At 36.9% G+C, this 17,853-nt stretch overlaps 1 long non-coding RNA gene across 1 annotated transcript; it reads left to right on the top strand.

The window, feature by feature from the left end:
- Positions 1-8,632: 8,632 nt before the first annotated feature.
- LOC119785970 lies at positions 8,633-9,813 on the top strand. Its single transcript, XR_005281115.1, has 3 exons — positions 8,633-8,774; positions 8,877-9,029; positions 9,133-9,813. It is a non-coding gene; the product is annotated as an uncharacterized LOC119785970 (long non-coding RNA).
- Positions 9,814-17,853: the final 8,040 nt, after the last annotated feature.

A 17,853-nucleotide genomic window follows, 5' to 3' on the forward strand; every position in this document is an offset into this window, starting at 1 on the left:
TTTCGAATGCATGTGATAAAATATTAACATTAGAAACTTTTTCAAAAACACACAATGGCTTAAAAACAATGCTTGTGTTATTAAGAAGTAATAACAAAGTAATGATGTTAATATGAACATGGGAGGAATATAAAATAAGATTGGCACACAAAACGAGAGAGGGATAAATGTTTTTTAACAACCCTTTTCAGGAAATCTCCTATCAAACTGATCCCACGGAGCCCCACAAACAAAATTTTATGACCAGCTGAAGTTTGATTTCTTATCCGACTTCCCACCACCCGTGCAGAAGATGAATGGCCACATTGCCTGCAAGCCGTATAGCTTCCTTCAAACTTGGATTAAAAAGTAAAGTGCGGTCTGTTTTCTGCGCAATCAACGAAGGAAGCACGCAGCAACAGAAACAAGCTGTCTAAAGTCTTCCTTTCTGAGTTTCTGAAAAAATAATCAAACCACAGATGCAGCAAAGGCAGAATATCAAATCACTGTCAGCCAAGCGGCTTTGCTCTTCTATGACTGTTCCTGTAGAGAGAACCCGTCACTTCTGAAAGGCGTAGAGACAAATCCTGGAGCTGTAACAAATGAGAAGGACGTTTCTCACCAACCCATCAAACAACTGCAATGCTGTTTCTTTCAGACATGTTCATCAGAACAGTTCACATAAGAGCTTTTGTATTGATTGAGCAGGAAATAAATAGCTTAGGAGGCAGTAAATTAAAGACCATTTCATTTCTTCCACTTTTACTGTAAAAGTGGAAGAAACTGAAAAGCTAGCGCTAATCTTTTACACGGCAATGCGGTTGTTATAAGATAGATTAGCTGGTGCTTTGAAGTTGAAAAAAAATATAATTTAATGAGATGTTTTATACTAGTTGTCCAGTAATGTCAGCTTCCTCAAACTAATATTTAAACTTTTGACAGACTCAAAGAGGCCCCATTTATAACAAAACTTTGTCTCCAGCTATCCAATTCATGCTTTTAAAAATAGTAAAGAGCTGTTAAAATCCTAAATATATTTGACAAAATCGAAAGCATAAATCTTCTATCTAGTTCTGTTGACGGGGCCTTAAATAATGGTACGCTTCTACAAAATGAAGCCAACCTACTGTTACTTATTTGAAATGAGAAATGTGATGTCATAATTCAGTTTTTTTTTTAATTCAATGAAATTTATGAATAGCACCAATTCACAAGAAATGTGATTTCAAGGCACTTCAAAGAGACAATTCTATCAAATCAAAACAGACAGATTGATAAAATTTTTTTTGTTTAAGTAAACTTGGCTCAATGCATGAAGTCGCTGACTGCAGGATTTGCTCCACCTGGATAAGCATATAGCGCCAGTAGAGATTCACTTGCATTGTGTCTTTGACAATGCCTCACACCAAGCATGCATGTGGGGACAGAGGAGAAGAAAAACTCCCTTTTAACAGGAGGAAACCTCCAGCAGAACCAGGCTCATTGTGAGCAGGCTACTGCTGAAACTAACTGGGGGTTCAAAAAGAGAGAAGCAGAAAAACAAAAGAAAGAAAGAAGCACTGATCTATAAATACTTCTATGTTGGAAAATATATTGGTAAGATGGCTGCAGAAGTGGCTTTACAAACTGTTAATCAGATAAGCTTTCAGTAAGTTTTCATGTCAAAAAGGATTAAGGAGAGCACATACAGGCCGGGCCAGGTACGTAAATATACTATGACAAGAAAAATTCAAGCGAACATAGAGTTAAAAGTTGAAGCAACAATAATGCAAAATTGCACAATAGAAGTGGTATGTACGAAAAGTATAAAAAGTGGGCCCTATGTCCTCCAGCAATCTAAGCCTAAAGCATATCTATAGAGATAGATCAGGATAATCCGACCCACTCTAACTATAGGCTTAATCAAAAAGAAAATTGTAAGCCTAGCCTAAAAAGTGCTGCCTTAAAAGCCTTAAAAGTGATCTACCTCCCACTTTACTTTTAGAACTACTAAGAACCAACAGAAAACCTGTCAAATGAGAAAAAATTGCTCTGTAGGAACATAAGTAACAATCAGATCTTCAATATAAAATTTAGGGTTTTAATTGTAAGAGGGAGATTTTGACTTCTATTTTGGATTTAGCAGGAAGCCAGAAAAGGGAAAACTAAAATAGGAGCAATATAATCTCGTTTTAATTTTTTAAATCAGAACTCCAGCTGCTGCATTGTGAATCCGTTGCAGAATTTTAAACAAAACAAAAAATTCTAAAAAACTCTATAACTCAGAATGAAAAGTCTTTTTAAAAATGGGACCAAAGTTTTGATTTTATTATCAGATGCTCTACTCTTGAAATTAATTCTAATTAGCTTGTTTTTTAAAGACTGGTCAAAATACAATAATTTCTTTCTTGAATTCAAAAGCCTAAAGTCATCCAGGGTTAGTCTATGTAATGGGTAAGATTCACCAGGATTTATGAAAAATTATATCTGGCTATCTCTCGCTATATTTACATCAATATAACTAATGCCCAAACTAATGCTGTTGACAATCTTACAAATTGGAAGCATATATATGGTAAAGAGAATTGGCCCATGCACTGATCCCAGTGGTTACCCCACAAGTAATCCTGAAGCTTGAAAGAGGTATATCATTAGCATAAAAATAATGAAAACTGTCAGACAAATAAGATTTACACAAGCCTAGTGCTCTTCCTCTTAATTCTTACTGTATGTTGGAGCCGTTCTAAAATAATATTGTGATGAACTGTATTAAATGCATTAAAAGCACTGAGATCTAACAGGACAAGTACAGATACAAGTTCATTATTATTACTTATCAGCGACTTCCACCAGAGCTGTTTCAGTGTTATGATTAGCTCTAAAACCTGAGTTAAACTCTTAAAAAATGAATTATGCTCACACCCTTACAAATTTGATTTGCAGCTATTTTATCCAGGATTTTAGACAAGAAAAGAAGGTTAGATATAGGTCTATATTAATTAAGTCATTTGGAGTTACGAGTTAGAGCTACCTTAAAGCCTGTTGTACATATCCCTATTCTAGTGATATCTAAAATGTGTGTGTGTGTGTGTGTGTGTGTGTGGGGAGGGTGATCTGAGGGAATACTTCCTTAACCCTTTAAAGGGCAACTTGCATACCCCATACCCCCCATCCCTCAGTGAGGTCTAGAAGCACAAGATCTATATCCAGCCATTCAGCAAACATACTGCTACATGGCTGCACATCTTATTTTGGCATTTGACCATTTAAATGAGTCCTTGAATAATATATATATGCCTAGTTAACTAATAAAGTTAACAAGTCAAGAAAATAAAGGTAAAAAGCTAATTGAAAAGTAAAAAAGAAAAGTACAAAAAAACAAAAAACAATTATCTTTAGATTTATAAACAAAAAATGTGAAAAAGTGGCAGTATCAGCATTAATGCCTCTAAGGTTATATGTACCAACAAAAATGTATGTCTTTCATTAAGTGTATTTTTCATGAATTTCTTATTGAAGCACTTTTGTATTATCCATATTCGGGCAAGTTGCCTTTTTTCAAATTATTGTGCCCTATAAAGGGTTAAATAGTTTGATTGGAATTGGATCTAGCATACAAGGTGAAGGCTTAAATGAAGATAATAACCTTAATAACTCAGAAAGCTCAACTCACTCACAAAACAGGTTTTATAGTTAATCCTGTTTCACTTTATCTTTTTGTCAACAACTGTATTTTTTACAGAATAATTCTTATTTTTAATAGAATCCCCTTGATTCATTATTCCTGAGAGCAGGGTCAGTGGACGGTACAACAGAGCTAAAGTAGGGTTCTGTTTGAGTTTGGCAACTGTATCAAAAAGAAATATATGTTTATTTTTATTTCTTCTCCAGTGATAAAGAGAAATTTTAATGGGAGCTATATATATCATTTTAACACTCATTTAGCATCTATCAACATCTGCACAGTAAAGCTGCCTTCAATCACAATAAAAGTTACTGTAACATTACTTCCCCTTGTCAATGAGACTTACTAGGCTTTATTCCAACCCTAAGAAGGGCTTCACAACCTGCTAAAAAATCTGCCATACATGTTTTTTACAGGTAGCTTTGATTCCAGTGAAGTACTGTTTTGCCCCTGGTGTATTAAAAAGTGGTTTATGCAAAAAGCACACAACAAGCAACGCTCTGTCTACTTAACTCTGACAAATAAGCAGTTTAAGGGGAATGATATATCTTCTGTGAGAGCCTAGAAGGAGCAAAACCTCAAATGGGTTTACATGAAAAATATTAAAATATCTTCCAATCTAAGAACTCCAAGGCGACATTAAATGGCTACAGAATATTTTTTTTAATCATACCAAAATAAAATTTATTACTCTGAAATGCACACATTACTCAATGCAGCCTAATAAATAAGGCCTGCATTTTAACGCCTGGTTTGAGCTAGTCTTTATTAACTAAGTTTTGCACACAACCCCAATGACATAGATCCTAATGGAAGCCAAAACTAACACCACAGAGGGGGAAAGGTGGCTGTGTTTTCTACCCAAGTTTCAGGCTCATGAATCACTGTATTATAAGCCTTAGTATTTTCCTTTTATCACACTTTTATTTTCTTAAAATCAAGCTCAAAGAGCCACAGTCTGTCATTTCTGGTTTGTTGTTGCTGTGCATTTGCCTTACAAAACTGGAATTAGGTTGACTGGTGACTCTTCCAGTATTGTTAGGCCACGACCAAAAAAGGATCCACCTTGCATGCTAACATAGCCAGGGCTCAGCTAACTAGGAGGTGGGGGAGAAATCAACTAAAAGAAAAAGATGAAGACCTGAATAAAACAAATAGAGACTCTCTTGATTTTGGTGATTATTCTTCGATGAGGCTTAACTATTGAGGTTGTGATCCTGAATGTATGGCTTTGTAAAAAAAATGATGGAAGATCTTGGATGGCTGTGGTGGACCTCCTGAGTGGTACCAGTGACAAAGAACTAATGTGATTTAACAGATGAGGGCATCTCAGAGAACAGAGAGTGGACACAGAAGTATCTCCCATTGTCTTTGACTGGTTCCTTTGGAACCATTTCCTGCTCAATGTAGTGGAAAGACAGGAGCTGGAATGCGGAACAGCCCAGAAATGCTGTGAGGAAATTCTCTTTTAAGTTCAAACCCTGTTAGGTTTTGATTTTCACCCGTGTTTGTTTTCTCCTCTTCTTCCTGTGGTTTGTTTTGTTTGTTTTTGTGTTTCTTTGTCTGTTACATAGTTTATTTCTTTATACAACTTCTTGTGCATTTAACTTTATTCCCTCAGGGTAGTATTTGAAAGCTTCCCTTAAGTGTTTGCTTGTGCGTTAGCGTGAATATTAATCTCCCTCCTTTTTTATTTTCTGTCCCACACTTCAATAGTCTCCTGAATAACATACCAGCCTCCTATATCATTATCCACATGTCTCTGTTGCTCATCGTTCTTTGCTGGAACCTTCTCATGTCTGTTATTCTGCTTGTTTATTTCCTGTATTGCCACCTGCTCTTTCTGCTAATGTTCCACATTCTGTTCTAGGTTTGTTACACTGCAGCTCTTAAACTTTTATTCAAATTAAAACCCTTAAATTAATCATGTGACTCCCAAGGTCAAGTCAGTGCTTCAGTCTATTCCCAAACCATAAACTCTGACATGTTTAGCTTTTTACTATTTGACCAATAGGTGGAGAGTCTTTAATTTACAGTTCTCAAAAAGACATAAGTTAAGAAATTAACAGCTTAAGTTTAGTGACTTAAATATACAAATTTATGCAAACTAGGAAACCAGTTTACCTTTGCTTTTGTCAGGTTTGGTGGAAGTTAGTTAAGGACTCAAATGCAGAGATGAGTTCTTGCAGATTCAATGTGGTGTAGATGGCAACAGAAACACAAATCCCGGAACAATAAACAGTGAACCAAAACCAGTAGTCACCAGGGAGAAACATACATGAGGAGCGAAACAATGAAGAGAATCCACAAATGAGGGACTGCAAAGAAGGTGTATATATTGGGGACAGAACAATGAATGGGCTAATCAGCTAAAAGGGAGCAGGTGTGGATAGAGGTAACGAGAATCTAAAAAAATCCGAAACTCCTTAAATATAAAAGAAAAATGGAAAAAAAATGTAACCAACAAAATAGAATGGCAGAAATAACTAAAAACTCAAAAAGAAACTAAAAAGAAGTAAAAAAAAAAGGGCAGAACCATGACAGTTTTAGCTATTTTGACACTACATTTAAATAACTGTAGGTGTATGTACTAGTGTTGCACCGATACCAATACCAGTATCGGGCAGGGCCCCGATACCACACTAAAATGATGGTATTGGTATCGGCGAGTACCGACAAATAGGACACAGATACCATTTTGAGAGCCAAAAGTTTATTCAACTATTGTCATCCAGTCCAGGTAGGCAATAAAAATTTCTACTGGATTCACTTTGAATTATTCTTTTTCCTGCTTCACAGAGGTAGGCAGCAGCTTGACAAAGCCATGATGGCAATTATTTTACATCCAAGTAAGTACACTCTTGCAAACAATTTGAATGGGACTTCAGTTGAGGATCACACTTTTCTAATGAGCTTAAAATGTTGGTTAATTAATGGGATATTATTTTAAATTTTTCAGGTTTTAAATTTCTCACTTGTTATGCTAGATTGGAGAAAATAGTCAGTAGGTTTGTATGACCTGGTATAATATGACCAGTTCGTCTCCTATTCCTAAGGAAATTTTAACAGTGATGGCTGGATTTGACTACATCAATTTTGCTCAGCTATGTCAAAATCAGGTTTCTCAAACTAGAGCTACTCTTAATCTTCTTTGAATACTGCTTTTGTCTTGGATGACTCATGTGAGAAGTATTTGACTCTTTAGGAGCTAACCCGCTGCAGTGTTTACTAGTGAGTTTATTTTCATTTTTGCTGATGGAGGCATTGAACTGAGCACTACTAAAGTTGTGGGCCATAAAAATAAAATGATGAGCTAAGTTACTTTAATTGTAAAACTTGCACTTTAGTGTAATTGTAATACTTTTAGCTGATGTTACTTTGCAGAGACCTTACATGATCCACTAAAGGGTTGCATGTAAAAAACACTGTGCAAACTTTACAGTGCATCGAAAGTGAATCTTCTAACAGCTAGAATTGTATCTGTGACATGAACAAAATACTAGATGCAGAACATTTAGCATATTTCCCTTCATAAATATACAGAACATTTGTTAAACATCAAAGGAGCAAGTCTAGACATAGATTGACTGTCAAGATATAACAATGTTTGAGACATATCCTTAATGAAGCATTTTTTGTTTTTTTGAGAAGCAGAATTATAATTCCAGAGCAATATCCCTTTTATGGCAGTTCACCATTACTGCATATCTGGATACAGAGAAGGAGAGTTTCTATATCACCCAAAATAAGCGCTGCAGATTACAGTTCTTTGCTGCGTAATTCACCACATGTTGGGAAAAAAAGACTCCTGCATGGGATTGTTTAATGGGTTTAAGAGAAACTTCATGCAGCTTAACCAAGAACACTATTGCTGGACTTAAATATTGCACCATTTTGCTTAAAAACACTTTCTTTCTTTTTATCTAGGTGTAAATGTTTCTAATCCTACTGTCAAAAAGCAAGGAGCATCTTCCAGGGGCTGTAATCCAATGCAGACCAAACTTTTTAGACTTTAATTTCTAAAAACAATTTGAAAACCTTGGATAATTTTCTTTTCCATTTACAAGAATGTGTCACTTGTTGTTTTATCACATGAATTGCACATGCATTTATAAAAAAAAAAGTTCCAGTATGAATACTTTTGCAAGCATTTTATGCTAAATAGATTAAGAGTTAACACGACTCATTTTAGGACTTTGCGGTTTTGATTATTATGGCGATGTACTCTCTAAAATCTAAATCCAGTCCAAGACTCATAATTGGCTTCTTAAAGTCTTAGCACAAGGGCGGTTTCAAGAAACAGCTGTTTCTTATACATTAACAACTGAAAAGCGTCAGCTTTTGCAGCCACACATTCTCCTTAATGATCATTAAAAGTGCAAACTTCACATCCAAAAAATAAACTGCCTCCCTTTAGCAAGCAACTAATTGATATTTTTCCACAAACAGCTCCAGTGGCCCTAAATCTTAATCATTGCAGTTGCTCTAGACCAGACATGACATCATGGCAACAGGTAGCCCAGTTTGTTCCACGGGTCTTTAATCATCTAAGATTGCCATCATAATGGCTGAGTGAGCTGTTGGTTCACAAAAGAAGGCCTCTCTGTTCAGAGGAGACAGATAAGGTGTGTCTCTGCTTCAAACAGACTGGAGACACAAGAAGAACACTGTTGCCTTTATTTTGTTGATCTTAGATAAGATGAAATGCTAAAACTCCCAACAATTTGCACATATGAATGAACGGAAGTTGTAATGATCGGGAAAAGTTGGATTTCACAGGGTCAGAAAAGAAGATCCTTTCCATACGTGCAGCAATGCATTCCCCAGACAATCAACAGTAACAGACTCCAAGCATCACCAACAACCAGACCTCTGCCAAAACACAATCAACTCCCTGTCATCACATTCCCTACGCTTCTTCCTTTTTTTCTCCCTCTCTTCATCCCTGTTTCTTCTTGTTGGATGCCCCAGTGTCAGCCACACCAGTTATTCTCTTAATCCTAAACAGATTGGCTTCTGCCGCAGAAGAAAACCCTCAGCCTGGCCGTCTCCTTGGCGTTTGCTCCGCAGGAACCCTGTTAATCGGCAGCACATGCGATGGGTTATGGAATGGATTATGGGGCCTTGCAACGTATGTGGTCTGCTGGCTGCTCTGGTGGTTACATGGTGACGTTCAGGGACACGTTCCCTGACGAGGAGATGAAACTGATCGGATCTGTTCTCACTTTTACAGCCTCCACGGACCAAAGAAAGAAGGGAGGTAGCAGTGGCGGGGGGGAGACAGTTGTCAGTCATTCCTAATAGTGGCTCCCCTCAACAGCGGAGTCAATGGCTCTCTCTCTCTGATGTGAACACTGCATAGAAACTCATGCGGCGCTCTGAACGTGTAATTATCAAACTTGGAGCTGCTTATTAAGATGAGAGAGAGGACAAGGCAATTGTGTTTCTTTATTCTCCTGCTTCTTCTTTTTTGTTTCTTTGCACAATAGAGTAAGTGGAGGTCTGTGAAATCGTGGCGAGGAAGAAGGATCTGAGAGGAGGAGGACAGGAGAAGGGGGGAAGAGGCATGGGGAGAATGAGATAAAGAAGACAGAGACAATCCAGGAAAAACACACATGTACAAACAGACTCTGTCAGAGAACAAAACGGTGAGTTTAGCACAGTCTTCATTTTTCACTACTAGTTACAGTTATGTGAAAATTAGCAATGAATGCGTTGTATCTGCGTGCCCCCACAGTGTGTACTTCTCAGGAGGTGGGTCACGTCTCAGCAACAAATCTGCAAGACGCACTCTGTTGCTATTATGCACACAGAGAGGATCTACTAAAACCATAAAGTGCATAAAACAATACAAATTCTGAAATGTGGAAAGGTATGTTCATGCATTTGTGCTTTTTGAAAAATGGAGTCACAAATGCAAAGGAAAGGGAAAAAAGACACCCCCTTTCTTGTGCGCTGAGAGTGGATCAGACATCAGGTGAGTGCAAAAATCCCTAAAAAAAGGAAGACTTTTTTTTGTTGGTTGGGTTTATCCACATATTCAGAGTCAGACCATACATTCAAGCCACTGCAGCATTTAATGCCTAAAAATGTGTATATGTTTTGTTTTCTCACATTTTGTCATATTTAAATCCTGAACTTTAGTGTTTTTACTTGTATTGATTTGGTACATTAACACATACTGATGCTTAACTGTGTCGCGAAATAACAAAACAAATGTTCTTTCAAATCTGAAGAGTATAGCAAGTGCTTTTATTAAGCCTTTTTTGTTTTAATATGACTAAATAAAGTGTGTTGAAACAAATTATTTTCGGAAGCGAGCTAATTATTAAACAGTGTTTCCAGTGTGTATTTGATCTTAGTATAAATGCAGCTATTCTGTAAAGACCACAGAGGTTTTTAGAAAAGCATTTGTTAACAAACTCAATTGCAAAGTCTAAGGAACCAAGCTTTGGATATATCAGAGATCTGAAAATGGAGAAGCATTTCCCAAGTCCAAATCTAACAAGACAACCATCCACCTAAACGGATAGCCCTGGCGATGAGAGCATTATTACAGATTAGAGTAGCAGGCATGATGTCAATGTTAACTCTGAAAGAGATCCACAACTCAGGTAAAAAATACAAGACACATGCCAGTCGTCCATCCAGAAATCTGTTCTGTATCAGAAAGGGTAAGAAAGAGGTAGGAAAGGTTTATAATTTGTCAGAAACCAAATAAAGTATGCAGCAAACATATTCAGGATTTGGTCAGATGAGCCTAAAACTGAAAACAAATGCTGCACATCACTCTTAATACTGTACAATCTCTCCACAGTGAAATATGAAATTAGAAGAGACAGAAATATGTAACGATGGGTTTTTTCCATTGTCTCTACTCCTTCACAAATGCGCTACATGTGTTGTGTTGGTCTTTGGCATAAAAAACATAAAGAGCTACAAATACTTTTGTAAAGCAATTAAATCTTATTGACTAGGACATCTCAGTTATTAAACACCCTGTTGCATTGTATATGCAAGCCAATGTTACTAGCTACCACATTTGTGTGTATCTCTGTGTCAGTGAATGAATGGGATAAACAATAGGACTGGTTCATAGATGCCACTTACAGCTGCCCAAGGCCAGATAGACGTCGGCCCAACAACAGCTCACACAGTCGACTCATTAAACCCGTGCCCTTTATCTTTCTCCAGACGGACAACCAGAACTATTCTGTGTTCTCTGGCCTTCAACAACAGCTAATGAATAGATGCTGGTGCAAAACCTGAAAAACCTAAAAATTCTTAAAAGGCCATTATGGTACATAAAAAAACAAAACAAAAAAAAACTGTCTACTCACTTGCACCCCAGAGAGTCAGATGTCTGTAAATAACCATATGCAACTTTATCATTAGATTCTCATATCAAGAGTCCTCTTTGTGATTGAAAAAAACAGTTTTACAGTATTTGTGCCAAATAGATGGTAACTACACTTACCTTGTTTCAGGAAGATGTTTTACCTCTTATCAAAAAAAGCATTTACAGTTTTGTACTTTGGTTATACGAATCAGGTTTACAGATCATTGTTCCCAATTATAGAGACATTAAGGTCACTACTGGGGAAGTTCAGGTCAAATTTGGACCTTTTGTAGATGCTACACTGGTTGAACATCTGTTAACACCAAGAGACATGGCTCACAGTATAGGCTTTTAAGCAATGAAGATTCCATTCCATCCATATTTCCATCACAGCTGCTGGGGTCGCTTGTGCCTATCTCCGGCTGTCAATGGGCAAGAGGTGGGGCACACCTACAACCATTCACACACACACTCAAACCTAAGGAGAACTTTAGAGCAGACAATTTCCCTGATCATCAAGTTTTTGGACTATGGGAGCAAGCCAGAGTAACCAGAGAGAACCCATTTATGCAGAGGGAGAACATGCAAACTCCATGCAGAAAGTCCCTGGACCAGGAATTGAACCAGGAATATAGGGGATATAAAGCAATGCCACATCCTGAAGGCTTCTTCTACTGCTGATTTCAGGTGTACAGCCTCTGCTTAAGAAAAAAAAAACACCCAATTTACACATAAAGATCAAAGACTTTATTTTAAAATAAACAGACACAAAGATAAACTGTTTTATTATTTTTCTACTTAACAAAATGTTTTAATAATCTTTCTAGGCTCAGTTGTCAATCAGATTTTTCTTTTCTCATATCAGGTTTCCAATTGAAGAACAGAAATATTTTAATTGCTCAAATCCTGCAAACAATTGGGATGTCTCATTAAAGACATACTGAGATCTACATCTAAAATAAAGATTAAACAGGAATAAACGCTGTGGGATGGTTTATATCTTGACTGATGCAGTGAGAGCTGATTCTCAGAAAGAGTTCCAAAAAAAGTAAAAAAAAAACAAACAAAAAACAATCCACTGGACTTTGTTTCCAAGTTAGAAGACGTTTTGCTTCCCATCCAGGAAGCTTTTTCCAATTCAAAGTGTGCAAAATAGCGTTGAGTTCGAGATTTTATACAGTAGCCCATTAAAACCTTGATTTTATTTTGAAAACATTCAAATTTACTCTGACAAATGGGTCCTACCCTTTGGAATGGGGGTTGTTTGGCTTCTTTTGTTAGCCTGTGCTGTCCCAATACCCGTCTAAGTCTCTGAAAGGGGGCTCAAAAACAAGGTTTTGATGGGCTATAAAACCTTGAACTCAACGCTATTCCTGACTACTTTAATTAGAAAAGCTTCCTGGACGGGTAGCAAAACGTCTTCTCACTTGGAAACAAAGTCCAGTGCAGTGGCGGCCGGCCCATAGGGGGCGCTGGGGCACCGCCCTCCCTGATAAGAAGAGAGAAACGTAAAATATATTTTTAGAAATTAACTCATAAATGTCAGTTTTACTCTCTAGAGTGTGTACCTATAAGCAAAACAAATTATATAAACTACATTTCCCTACCTACTGTCATTCATTTGTGGATTTCCACAAACAGACTCCTACCGTCTCTGTCTTGGGGCGCTGATCAGACAGACCCACATTTGCAGAGAATCTGTCAATCATGTACTATTGCTAGGTGAATTTAATGGCCAATCAGCGTCTCAGAACTTTATGGTCTTGGGGCATCTGGCCAGAGAAAGAACACCTAATTTATCCGTTACTCTCTGCTTTACATAGTGCACTGGTCATCGCCATGATAGATAATAGTGCGTTGTGACAAACGCCAGCACAGCCGATACCGCACCGTGACTTCACAAAGCAGTAGGTGGCAGCAGTCCTCTTTAACAAACATAGATGCCTCTGGTAAAGAACAGTCAAATGAAATTACTCTTAATTAAAAACACTTATTTATTAAAAGTATGTAATATTTTCATACTAAAAGTACTTTCAGAAGTTTGTATTCTGAATGTGACCGGACTTTTCCTTTAACTGAGTCAGATTATTCCTCCTATTCTTGCCTGTGTTTAGACCTCCTGGATGATCCCTTATTGTGCTTTTGGAGTAATACTTGCCGGCCAAATCGCTTGACCTACTTCATGTTGTCAGATAAGCTGTGTTCCATAGGTTCCTACAGCTCTTAGTGTAGTTAGATAGACTGACTTCAGTTGTTACAAAAGCAAGGAAAATTCAAATTGATTCATGTTTTAACTGCGTGCCGGACTGGAGATGTAACAGGCAGCCCGGGCCACAGGTGGCTACGCTCTACCCCTTATATTCATTCGGCTTGCTAATATGAATCCTTCAATTCCATTTCGAGAACGAGATCATCTGTGGTAGTAGCACATCTTCCAGGCATGTGAGTAAAACTAGCAGCAGTTCAGCGAACAGGATGAATGAATGATAGCTGGCGTAATCGGAAGACGTCATACACACTCCGCTTTGTTTTGAAAAAACATAAATATAAAATATATAACCGTGGATGTCTGCGGGACAGTGATTCCACTACATGTTATGAATGCTGGCGTACCATAAAGAATAAATTATGAACAGTTTAGTCTGTGCCTTCAATTCTTTGCCCATAGGAAGACGTTACTTGGATATAACCAAACCGAATATCTTCAGAACAGCTCCAAATGACACAAAACTCATACTGTATGGGTGAGTAGAGCACAATGTAATAACGTAAAATCAAGGGCCCAATGTAAAAAAAAAAAAAAAACGGCGCTCCCCTTTAAGTGGGGGTAATAATTCAGAATGCATAAAATTCCACCGGTAAAATTTTTACCAGCAGGTGGAGCCATTGCCCGCGGCTCCAAGCTGACACCAAAAGCTCAAAACCCCACAGCTCTGGAACTATTATAGCTAGAGGTCTGAAATTTTCTGCATTTGTGTTTGACATAATATAATACCATAAAACTTGCTTTTTCTCAAGAATGTCTTTATTACTGCTGTTCAAAAAAGACCTATAATTTTCAATAATATAAAAAACAACTTTGAGTTATGTTGACTCAAAGTATGCAGGTTAATGTAGGTTGGTCTTTGTTCTACTCTCCCAATTTTCGCTCAAATTTTCAATTTATATATTCAGAAACTAGAGGGTGTTAGCTTTCAAATAATGTATTGCACATATAATTTGGGCTCACAGTTCCTAAGTTATTTGCTTTTCAATCTGGGTATGCAAAATAGGCGAGAATTACCCAAAATGAGGTGGATGTTAAGAGGTTAAATGGTTCAGGGCAATAATTTTGCATACAACTCAGTTTATATAGGGTATTTCCTTTCTGTGAAAATTTCAATCATTGTTTAAAAGCTACCCTTTTCATTAGGTTTTAATACTGAGTTAACCAATAAATGTCTAAATAGTCAATAATTATATTGATTAAGTGAATGTTCCTCTTCAATGTCTAGCAACCTAGATGCATCTACTTGACCGTGATATCTTGCAGACGCCGCGCCATTGTGTTTTGGAAGATAAACACTCCCATGGGCGCCGCCAAAGTTCTCGTGAGTTCTCGAATAGGCTAGAGCTTTGGTGGGAAACTGATGTGTGTCCCTGGAAATTCCAGACCGAGGGTGCAGAAGCATACAGAGCAAAACTGCTTTTCAACCAGACCCAAGCAACATTTGATGAATGTCTGATGCAGAAGTCTAATCTGCCTTTTAAAATTCTGCCCCATAATCGGACATACACGCATAGCTTTTGTACTAAGAAAGCCAAAATCTCACTTTTACTTTCTTAAATATTCCGGTTTGAGAGGTTAATAAAAATTTGGATTCACCAAGAGAGCTGTACATTTTTTTTTTCTTACAACTAGTGCTGAAACAATCAGATTCATCATGATTAATCAATTATTGAAATAATCATCAACTAATTCAGTAATTAATTCATTTTTAATTGGAGTATAGAGACTCTAAAACATGCCTTTAGCTGACAGAGCGACCCAGATAGAGATGTGATAATACCGAAATTGTAAAAAAAAAAAAAACATTTTAACGTTTTGCATTTAGGATAAACAAAACTTTTTTTTATCTGTCATTATGCTCGATCCAGAATTCCTCAAGTGGAAAAGTTTTAGTTCCACCTGGTTTAATTTTGGAAAAAAAATGTAAATTACCCTTTGGCTATCTGATTATTAAACAATTAATGGAAAAAATAATTGACAGATGAATTGATTGGCAAAATAACCATTAGTGTCAGCCCTACTCACAACTACAACTTGCGTAATAATTACATGGGCCGCATTTCACAAAGCAGGGTTAGTGGCAATCCAGAGTAAATTCTGAGGTGATTTCCTGTATATACCATCGCTTCTCCAGTTCAAAGAGCAAAGAAGCTGTTGCCCTGAGTAAAATGATGGCAACAGATTACTGCGTTGAACCAATATTTAATATTTTTTCTCTATTTCTTCAATTATTTTCCAGTAAAAAGAAGAGGAACAGATTTTTTCAATATTTCCTCAATAGGGTTATTGTTTTTACTGGTTTTATGTTTTGCGTCTATATTTTATATTCTTTTTTTGTCGTAACTTTAAAAACAAATTTCTTTTTATCTTTAATTAGAACAAACAAAACTGCCATAATAGAGGGATATTAGGAGGGTTATGATTTTGTTTTTAAGAATACACTGATTCTCCTAATCGTCATGAAGGCTTTTGAACCGCTCTTTGTCTGACCCGTTACCCAGAGTCTGTTTACCTTGGGAGACCCTACCAGGGGCTTTAAAGCCCCTAATAACATAGCCTCTGGGATCATCCAGGCACTGAAACCCCACCACCACGGTAAGGTGGCGGTTCAAGGAGGGGTGGTGTTTGTGTGTGTGTGTGTTGTGTGTGTTTGTGTGTGTGCGTGTGTGTGTGAGTGTTTGTGTGTTTTTTTAGTTATTTTTTTTTTGTTTTTCCTTTATTGTATTTTGTGTGTTTTGTTTTTTTTGTGTTTTTTTGTTTTATTTTGTGTTTTTTGTTTTTTTTGTGTGTTTTTTTTTTGTTTTATGTTTTTTTGGTGTTTTTTGTTTTTTTTATTGTAATTTTTTATTATTTTTTCATTTTTTTATCTCTCAATTTCTTGTTGTAATCATAGGCAAATAAGCTGAGCTTTTGAGGTTGTAGGTTTTGTTGGTAGCTTTGACTCCAACGCTAAATTCGTCTTCTCCTTCTGTGTATTTCTCATAGATGTAGAACATGCCATTGTGACAAATATCGGGTGCACAGTCTATAGTTTCAAATGTTACATTTTCATCTTCCGCCCTAAATATCAACTGTCCACACATCAGATAGGTGTAAAAACGGAAAGAGTTAGAACAAATGACAGAGGACAGGACAGGATGTTTTTTTGATCGTTCCAGATGAAAAGCAATAACATCGGTGCGGTTAAGGATCTCTATTCTTTTTAAGATGGAGTGGCTTCTGAACTCCATTTAGGTCAAATTCTGCGTAGACCAAAGAATTTGTTTTACCATCTTCTTCAGAGGAATTAACTAAGCTGTTTAGTATGTTATCTAAAGAGAAGGCAAGTTCTTCCATCATATTATTATTTTGAGCATCTTTAAATGTTTGTTGTCTTTAGGTTCGGTCCTCCATTGTAATTCTATTTGTGTCCAGATCTGGGAAGACATGTTAATTTGTTTCAACCTCTTTGAAGAAATTATCTACCTGGTTTAGTATTGTACCTAAACAAGCGTCATTCCTGGATGACTGAGAATCTTCATCAGCTTACTAAACAAGGGTTAACTTCTTCCTTTATCTTGAGTTCCTTTTGCGGGCCTTCAGAAGTACCTAGCTTTGCTCTACCTTCATTCAGGGTTAAATCTGGGTAGACAAATTGATTTGTTTCAACCTCTTTGAAGGAAGTATCTACCTGGTTTAGTATTGTACCTAACAATGCATCAAATTCCTCCTTTATCTTGATTTCATTTTGAGCGTCTTCAGAAGTACCTTGCTCTGCTCTACCTTCATTCAGGGTTAAATCTGGGAAGACATGTTGATTTGTTTCAAACTCTTTGAATAATTCATCTACCTGGTTTAGTATTGTACCAAAACAAGCGTCAAATTCCTCCTTTATCTTGAGTTCCTTTTGCGGGCCTACAGAAATACCTTGCTCTGCTCTACCTTCATTCAGGGCTAAATCTGGGTAGACACATTGATTTGTTTCAACCTCTTTGGAGGAAGTATCTACCTGGTTTAGTATTTTACCTAAACAAGCATCAAATTCCTCCTTCATCTTGATTTCCTTTTCAGGGTCTTCAGAAGTACCTTGCTCTGCTCTACCTTCATTCAGGGTTAAATCTGGGTAGACACATTGATTTGTTTCAACCTCTTTGAAGGAAGTATCTATCTGGTTTGGTATTTTACCTAAACAAGCATCAAATTCCTCCTTTATCTTGATTTCCTTTAGAGGTTCTTCAAAAGTACCTTGACTTTTCATTTTGTGCCCTGCTATATCTTCATTTGGGGTGAAATCTGGGTACACCAATTTATTTGCTTTACCATCCTCTTCTCTGGAGTAATCATTTCTGTGTTGTATTTTTTCTAAATTTGCATCAAGTTCCATCTTTTTCCTGATTGTATTTTGAAGTGATCTTTTACTCATATTTTTTGTCTTTTTAAAGTTACCTTTGTCACTTTTCCTGCTGGGTTCAACATCCCACGTGGTCAAAACATTCCCTGGGCATTGAAAGTTGATTCGCTCATCCTGGGAACTATGGTCAGGCATTACATTTTCTTCACAGAAGTAAGAAAATAGCTCTTTCATTCCCTTAGTAGCAAGGGCTCCAACAGTAAAACCAATGA

This window comes from Cyprinodon tularosa, unplaced genomic scaffold (assembly GCF_016077235.1).
Source record: "Cyprinodon tularosa strain WSP-4 unplaced genomic scaffold, ASM1607723v1 ctg26, whole genome shotgun sequence".
Classification (NCBI taxonomy): domain Eukaryota; kingdom Metazoa; phylum Chordata; class Actinopteri; order Cyprinodontiformes; family Cyprinodontidae; genus Cyprinodon; species Cyprinodon tularosa.